The sequence below is a fragment of the Eumetopias jubatus genome, unplaced genomic scaffold, assembly GCF_037043125.1.
Source record: "Eumetopias jubatus isolate StellerSeaLion01/CBP00866 unplaced genomic scaffold, mEumJub1_p1.0 scaffold_4, whole genome shotgun sequence".
NCBI lineage: Eukaryota > Metazoa > Chordata > Mammalia > Carnivora > Otariidae > Eumetopias > Eumetopias jubatus.
Window position 1 is genome coordinate 189,401,160 of NW_028274810.1, and position 9,610 is coordinate 189,410,769.

A 9,610-nucleotide genomic window follows, 5' to 3' on the forward strand; every position below is an offset into this window, starting at 1 on the left:
ATGTGCAGTTTCTACAAAGAGGAAATCATACTGTACCTTTAGTTTTTAATTTTAAGATTTTATTATGTGAAAATAAGGGTATTTGGGAGATCCTCTTCCTGAAGTGGTGGTAGTGAAGAGCGATTACTTATTAAGCACTTACTCTGTACCAATACTTTATATACATCATCTCAGGTAAATTTTCCGATCTGCCCATGGGCTAAGTGGGTACCAGCAGAGGACATCTCTTGTTCTCCTTCAAGCGTCCATCTCCTTTCTGGTGACAGCACTATGCTTTTCCTTTGGAGAAAAGTCTCTGCCCCACTCTCAGTCTGATTTGCAGGCAAGAACTATTCCCACTCCACTGAGACCTAGGTGGGCAAGGGACTGAAGCTGGGGCATTTACATATTCCACCCACCGACAGTGAATGGGTGCAGAAGGTTCTTACTGCAAAAGGAAGTCTGTCTTTCAGGTTGGTGAGCTCTGTGGTAGCCACCCAGCCTCCACCCCAGAGAACCTGCCTGAACAGAGGAGACCACAGAAAGGAGGGCTGAGCAATGGAAACAGATATCAACCACATCAGCAGGCCTCTGTATCTGGCCAAGATTGAAATCCATATGCCCATAAACATTCTAGTTATGCAAACCATATATTTTCTTTTTATCTTAAGCCAGTTTGTGCTAGGTTTTTTTTTTCCTTTGCTAACTAACTAATATAGTAGCATTACCTCTATTCTACACATGAGGCAATTGGGGCATGGAGGGGTAAAGTAATGTGCCCAAGATCATACAGCTTTCAGGTAATAAAGCCAGACTTGAACCTCGGCCTGTCTACCTGAAGGCCAATGTTTAAAGAAATATACTATATTGCAAACAAGCATACCTACCAATGCCTCTGTTCATAAGATACAAATAAGTCTTATTGCTCTTTTAAAAAGGTAATTTAAATGACTGGGTATAAATGAGCAGATTTTCTCACCTGTTCCATGCAGGTGACCTCAGTTAGACACATTGTCGCAGAGCAAATCAATCAATGAGACTACTTCTGTCCCCTGAAAATGCAGTAATACAAGTACACTTTCTAAATAAATGATCAAAACTAGAACACTACATCCTTCATAAAACTAAACAGAAGGTTTATGATAATAGCATTTTCTAGGTTTTACCAGCACGGAAGGAGGGAAGCCTGGAACTCTACTTGATAATGAAATTGAAGTGCATTGTCTTGAAGCCCAGGGAAGAAAGAGCAATAATGAGTGGATAAACCCTTTCCTTGGGCTAACTGGAAGTCACTATCAGTCATTTCTCAGTTTATCATGGAGCTATTCACCATTTTCCTCTGACAAAATACAGAGGCTTCCAAGAAAACTTACAACTAGATGACTGAAAGGAGCAGCAGAAGTCACTGCTTCCTATAAAAATAATAATCTCACGTCCATATGAAAACTGGATGTGACAGGGGTGAAGGGATGAAGGGCATCAGACTATGTCACCCCAAAGTATGCCACTTGGGCAGAAGAATTATTTTGAGTTGAAGACATTTGGGAATGAACACACACAGGAAGAGTTCTCTGCCCTCTCCTAACCTGCCTGAAAGCAGAGTAGAAATTTCCCTTTGTGTAGGTGTTTCCCTCCTCTGAACTTGAAAAAGAACCCTTGTCACTGGAGAGTCAACCCTGACATAAGTTTGTATAAACAAACCTTACTGAAATAACCCCAATTTTCCATTAGTTTCCCCCACATATTTTCTAGTCACTTTCCTACAATTTACCATCCTTTGTAAGCCAAACCCTCTTTCCTTAGTTAAAAATAGTACGTAAGGGGGCACCTGGGTGGCTTAGATGGTTAAGCGTCTGCCTTCCGCTCAAGTCATGATCCCAGGGTCCTGGGATCAAGCCCCACATCCGGCTCCCAGCTCAGCGGGGAGCCTGCCTCTCCCTCTCCCCCTGCCTCCGGCCCTGCTCATGCTCTCTCTCTGTGTCTCAGATGAATAAATAAAATCTTTTAAAAAAATAGTATGTACGTCCTGTATTTAATCACTTCTTTGAGTTTCATTTTTTTCCTATAAATCCTATGTGCATGAATGTTAAAAATATGTGCCATTGCGGTACGTCGGCGCGTAACTGGGGGTGTGTGTGAGGTCATCGCACAGGCGGGCGGTCGCGGTCGGGCGGTTTGAACGAGACCAAGTCGGAACGAAAGCCGGGCACAGGCCGTGGACGCGGTTCCGCCGAGAGCCGAAGATGGCAGTGAACATATATTCAGCATCAGTCACCAGTGATAACCTAAGTCCACATGACATGCTGGCCTGGATCAATGAGTCTCTGCAGCTGAATCTGACGAAGATCGAACAGTTGTGCTCAGGGGCTGCCTACTGTCAGTTTACGGACCTGCTGTTCCCTGGCTCCATTGCCTTGAAGAAAGTGAAATTCCAGGCTAAGCTAGAACATGAATATAACCAGAACTTCAAAATACTACAAGGAGGTTTTAAGAGAATGGGTGTTGACAAAATAATTCCTGTGGACAAATTAGTAAAAGGAAAGTTTCAGGACAATTCTGAATTTGTTCAGTGGTTCAAGAAGTTTTCTGATGCAAACTATTATGGAAAAGACTATGACCCCGTAGCTGCCGGACAAGGTCAAGAAACTGCAGTGGCTCCCTCCCTTGCTCCGAAGCTCTGAACAAACCGAAGAAATCTCTCAGCTCTAGCAGTGCACCTCCACAGAGGCCCATTGCAACACACAGAACTACTGCAACCCCTAAGGCTGGCCCGGGTGTGGTGCGAAAGAATCCCGGTGTGGGTAACGGGGACGACGAAGCAGCTGAATTGATGCAGCAGGTCAAAGTATTGAAACTTACTGTCGAAGCCTTGGAGAAAGAAAGAGATTTCTACTTTGGAAAGCTAAGGAACATTGAATTGATTTGCCAGGAGAACGAGGGGGAAAACAACCCAGTATTGCGGAGGATCGTGGACATTCTGTATGCCACAGACGAAGACTTTATGATACCTGATGAAGGGGGCCCACAGGAGGATCAAGAAGAGTATTAACGGCCTGGACCAGCAGAGCAACATCCGAATTCTTCACTCCAAATCATGTGCTTAACTGTAAAATACCCCCTTTTATTATTCTTAGAGGACTCACTGGTTTCTTTTCATGAGCAAACAGTACCTCTTCTTAAAGTGCACTTTGCAGAAGTTTCACCCCTTTTCCAATGAGTTTGAGTTAGGAGCTTTTACCCTGTAGCGGAGCAGTATTAACCTCTAGTTGGGTCACCTAGGGAACAAAGAGACTGACCATGGGGCTCACCGTGTGGACGCTGGTAACACTGATTGCTGGAGAAGGTGTTTTCATGTGATACACTGAGGCAGAAACCTCAGTAGAGAAATGTAAAGACTGATTTGAATTTTAAGCTAATGTGAAATCTTGGCAGAGAACGTTTTAATAAATAAATGCCTTAAGAGTAAAAAAAAAAATGTGCCATTGCTCTTGTTTATCTGTCTTTTATTAGTTGAATTCATAGTACCTTGCTCACAAACTTAAGAGGTAGAGGAAAAGTTTTTCATCCCTTACAGGGGTTTGTTTAGAGGATCTTTTCTGATCCTGTTCACACTGGGAGAGTTCTTTGCTGTTGTTGGTTACTAGGTGCTGGAGGTGGGGGAATAGAATGGGGCCTCTTAATGGGCATGAGATTTCCTTTTGAAGTGATGAAAATGGTTTGAATATGGGCAGAGGTGGTGATTGCACAACATTGTGAATGTACCAAATGCTACTAAATTGTTCCCTTTAAAATAGTTAAGTTTATGTTATGTGAATTTCACCTTAATGAATTAAAAAAAAAAAGGAGGGGCAGTGGTTGAAACTATCTAACCATCATTCACTGGTCCCCTCCAAGAACAGCTCTTTCTGACATTCTTTCTGCTTCTCTTTTCACAAACCCTTGCCCTTCCCATTGCTCTGAAAACTGCATCTCTTCCTCAGAGGCTCCAGTACTTGAGCCCTTGGTTAGTCCTGCGACTTAGGCTTCTGTCAGGTGCCAGTGGAGCCACTCTGAACTAGTCTACCCAGGAATGAGGGGGAACAGGGGTGCTTGATTCCAGCTCTGTCTTTCCTTTGGAGAAAGCTGCGTTTGAAATCCCTGACTTGGGCACCCAGGAAGAAAACACCCTTTGTCAAGCAAACTATGGGTTTTTCTGGCACAATATAATATAATCTCTTACTAGAAAAGGACATTCATTCTGCTGACATGTCATTGACGAGCCAATTTTCCAAACAGAAACTCTCAAGGCACTTTGTGAAAGAGCATTTACTTCTTTTCCTGGGTCTGGTTTAAATCACAAAAGCTACCCTAGCTATAAATGTTTCACTATAACAACGAAGTCGATTCTGTTCATGACAAATGTCTGCTAATTGGGGGTGGGAAGAGTGAAAGAATAGGACTTTTTCTTCCATTTCATTCTACCATACCTGTAATACACTACTTTACAAAATCCTTTAAATGTATATGTGCACCTTCTAACCACCTTGTAACATGGTTGAAATGAGTATCCTTATTCCAGTTTGACAAATGAGGAGGCCACTGAAGCTTGGAGAGATTAAGTGGTCCAGCTGGAACGTGAATCCAGGCCCTCTGACCTCTAATCCATTGCTTTTATGAAGCTTAAAGGCTGAGAAGGAAATAGTATACATTTTTACATGTAAATGATAATTGCTACCCCTAAATCAAGCACTTCCTCTGTGTCAGGCACTCTTACTTAGTTATGTACATGTGTTTTTTCATTTAATCTTTACAACAGCTATTTACATTGACATAATTATTATCACTTTTCTAAATAAAAAACTTAGAGAAGTTAGGTAATTTGCCCAAGATCACGTAGTAGTGGCAAACCAGAGAATAAACATAGGTTGCCTGACTCCAAGGCTTAAGTTTTAAACCTCTACATATGATGTCTATAAACAGTGGTTTGGTTTAGGTGGAGGAAGAATTTAAAAATGACATATAACCATTTTTTCCTTTACTTTCTTTACATATAATTTGTAAGAAGGCTAGAGAGATTGTAACCAACTGCTTCTTTAACTTCTGTTTTTTGGTTGACTGAAGAAATAATTAAGTCTTAACTGCCATTTTTCTGTTTTAATTTTTCTAGTTAAAATTGCCTCATTAAAGGGCACCTGGGTGGCTTAGGTGGTTAGGTGTCTGACTCTTGGTTTTGGCTCAGGTTATGATCTCATGTGCAGAGCCCATGCCAGGTTCTGCACTCAGCAGAGTCTGCTTGAAGATTCTCTCCCCTCTGCCCCTCTCCCCATACATGCACATAATGCTGTGTCTCTCTCTCAAATAAATAAATAAATCTTTAAAAAAAGATTGTCTCTTTAAAAGGAAAGAATGAATGGAAGAGGAACAGCTAGAATAAATCTGTGGTGTTATTTTGGAATTGCTTGTATCAGTATGAAATTGCAGGGAAGTAAAAACGATCCCCTCTCCTCTCAGGTTAATTTCTGGTCTTGCAATTAATTAAATGGACAAAAGACGGATTAACAAGAGAAAAAAACAGACTTAATTAAATAAGTCAATGACCAATGACTTAATCATGACTGTGCAATGAAACTGCCATAAAAATTCAAACCTCCATAAAAATTTACAACAATGTGAATGTGTGCATGTGGAGATTGGGAAGAGCGGTACCTGGGGAAGGCATGAAAGCTTGGTGCCCTCACCTTATGTATCTTTTCATCTGATTGTTGATTTATATCCTTTATCATATACTTTAATAAACTGATAAGCATAATTACTTCCCTAAATTCTGTGAGTTATTCTAGCAAATTAAAAAAACTAAGGAGGAGGTCATTAGAACCTTTGATCTGTAGCCATTGGTGAAAAGCACAGGTAACATCCTGGGGTTTCCAACTGGCATCTGAAGTTGGGGATGGGAGCAGTCTTTAGGACTGAACCATTAACCTGTGGAATCTGACACTATCTCTATGTCAATAGTGTCAGAATTGAGTTGAGTTCTTGGACATCCTACTGGTGTCTAAGAATTGCTTCATGTTGTACATGTGGGGAAACCATCATCTATATGTCGGAATTGGGTCTGGGAACCCTAAAAGAAGGGCATTATTTTAAATGAAATAAGCCCATCTCAAATGGACAAATACTTTATAACTCCACTTATATGAGGTACCTAGAGTATCAAATTCATAGACAGAAAGTAGAATGGTGATTACTAGGGGCTGACAGGCAAGGAAAGGGGGGTTATTGATTAAGGGCACAGAGTTTCAGTTACATAAGATGAAATGACTTTCAGAGATGAATAGTGGTGATGGATGCACAAAAATGTGAATGTACTAAATGCCACCAAAATGCACACTTAAAAATGGCTAATATGGTACATCCTATGTTATGTGTATTTTACCCCAACTTTTTAAAAGCAATGCCCAGAAGTGTATATAGTATGCTATTGTGACAGTTAATTTTATATGCCAGCTTGGAAGGTATTTTTGCAAGAGATTAATATTCAAATCAGTGAACTCTGGATAAAGAAAATTGTCCCTTTAATGTGGGTGGGCCTCATCTGGTCAGTTGAAGGCCCAAATAAAAAAATAACTGGCCTCACTAAGCAAAAGGAAATTCTCCAGCAGGTAGGCTTTATACTTCATCTACAGCATAGGCTTTCCTGGGTTTCCAGGCTGTCAGGCCACACAGAAGATTTTGAATTTCCCAACCTCCATCATCATATGGCAAATTCTTTATTATATATATTATATATATTCCTTATATATAATATATTATACAGTAATATATGTTAATAATATATTAGGAATATATTATATATATTCCTTATATATATATAGAGAGAGAGAAAGATGATTAACACAGCTACTCTTTATGTATTAAGAAAAGAAAAATTCAATTGCACCAAAAATAATAAAATATCTAGGAATAAACTTAACCAAGGAGGTGAATGATGTGTACTCTGAAAACTGTAGAAAACTTATGAAAGAAATTGAGGAAGACACAAAGAAATGCAAAAATGTTCCATGCCAATAGATTGGAAGAACAAATATTATCAAAATATTTATACTACCCAGAGCAATCTACACATTCAATACCATCAACATTTTTCACAGAACTAGAACAAATAATCCTAAGATTTGTATGGAACCAGAAAAGACCCCAAATAGAAGAATGTTGAAAAAGAAAACCAAACTGGGTGGCATTAGAATGCTGGACTTCAAGCTATATTACAAAGCTGTAATCATCCAGACAGTATGGTACTGGCATAAAAACAGACACATAGATCAATGGAACAGGTTAGAGAACCCAGAAATGGGCCCTTAACTCTGGGTCAACTAATCTTCAACAAAGCAAGAAAGAATATCCAATGGAAAAAAGACAATGTCTTCAACAAATTGTGTTGGGAAAATTGGATAGCCACATGCAGAAGAATGAAACTCGGCCACTTTCTTGCACCATACCACAAAAGTAGACTCAAAATGGATGAAAGACCTAAATGTGAGACAGGAGTCCATTAAAATCCTAGAGGAGAACACAGGCAGCAACCTCTGTGACGTCAGCTGCAGCAAATTCTTCCTAGACACATCTCCAAAAGCAAGGGAAACAAAGGCAAAAATGAACTCTTGGGACTTCATCAAGACAAAAACTTTTTGCACAGCAAAGGAAATAGTCGACAAAACCAAAGACACCCTATGGAATGGGAGAAGATATTTGCAAATGTCTTATCAGATAAACAGCTAGCATCCAAAATCTATAAAGAACTTACCAAACTCAACACCCAAAAACAAAAAATCCAGTGAAGAAATGGGCAGAGGACATGAACAGACATTTCTCCAAAGAAGACATAAAAATGGCCAAAAACACATGAAAAAATGCTCCACATCACTCAGCATCAGGGAAATACAAATCAAAACCACAATGAGATACCACCTCACACAGTTAGAATGGCTAAAATTAACAAGTTAGCAAACAACAAATGTTGGTGAGGATGTAGAGAAAGGGGAACCCTCTTACACTGTGGGTGGGAATGCGAGCTGGTGCAGCCACTCTGGAAAACAGTATGGAAATTCCTGAAAAAGTTGAAAATAGAGCTACCCTACAACATAGCAATTGCACCACTAGGTATTTACCCAAAGGACACTAACATAGTGATTTGAAGGAGCACTTGCACCCCAATGTTTATAGCAGCAATGTCCACAATAGCCAAACTATGGAAAGAGCTCAGATGTCCATTGACAGGTGAATGGATAAAGAAGATGTGGTATATATATATATGTATATGTGTATATATATATATATATGTATATGTGTGTATATATATATATATATATGTATATATATATATATATATATATATATATGATGGAATATTACTCAGCCATCAAAAAGGATGAAATCTTACCATTTGCAATGATGTGGATGGACCTGGAGGGTATTATGCTAAGCAAAATAAGTCAATCAGAGAAAAACAATTATATGATCTCACTCATATGTGGAATTTAGGAAACAAAATAGGGTCATGGGGTAGGGAGGGAAAATAAAATAAGATGAAATCAGAGAGGGAGACAAACCATAGGAGATTCTTACCTATAGGAAATAAACTGAGGGTTGCTGGAGGGGAGGAGGTTGGGCATGGTGTAACTGGGTGATGGGCATTAAGGAAAGCATGTGATGTAATGAGCACTGGGTGTTATATGCGATTGATGAATAACTGAACTCTACATTTGAAAGTAATGATACACTGTATGTTAATTAATTGAATTTAAATAAAATAAAATAAATTCAAAATGGATTAAAGGCCTACATGTGACACCTGAAACCACCAAAATCCTAGAAAAGAGCACAGGCAGTCACTTCTTTGACATCAACAATAGCAACATTTTTCTAGATATATCTCCTAAGAACAGAGAAACAAAAGCAAAAATAAACTATTGGGACTATATCAAGATAAAAAGCTCTGCACAGCAAAGGAAACAATCAATAAAACAAAACAACAACCTAAGAATGGAAGAAGATATTTGCAAATAATATATCCAATAAGATGTTAATATCCAGAATATATAAAGAACAGACACAACTCAACACCCAAAAACAAATAATCCAATTAATAAATGCACAGAAGACATGAACAGACATTTCTCCAAAGAAGACAAATGGATGACCAACAGTCACATGTAAAGATGTCCAACATCACTAATTATCAAGGAAAAACAAATTAAAACCACAATGAGATATCATCTTACACCTGTCAGAATGGCTATAATAAAAAACAATAAACAAGTGTTAACAAGGATGTGGAGAAAAAGGAATCTTCATGCACTGTTGGTGGGAATGCCAACTGGTGCAGTCATTATAGAAAACAGTATGGAGGTTCCTCAAAAAATTAAAAATAGAATTACCATGTGAACCAATAATTTCATTACTGGGTGTTTACCCAAAATATGCACCCCTGTGTTTATTGTAGCATTATTTACAATAGCCAAATTATGGAAGCAGTCTGTGTCATTGATAGATGAATGGGTAAAGGTGTGTGTGTGTGTGTGTGTGTGTGTGTGTGTGTGTGTGTGTGTGTGTGTGAATACACATTATATGAATATAGATGAATATTACTCAACCA

General features: G+C 39.0%; 1 pseudogene; it reads left to right on the forward strand.

Annotated features, from left to right (window-relative positions):
* Positions 1–2,222: 2,222 nt before the first annotated feature.
* On the forward strand, positions 2,223–3,218 carry LOC114220926 (microtubule-associated protein RP/EB family member 1 pseudogene; annotated as a pseudogene).
* Positions 3,219–9,610: the final 6,392 nt, after the last annotated feature.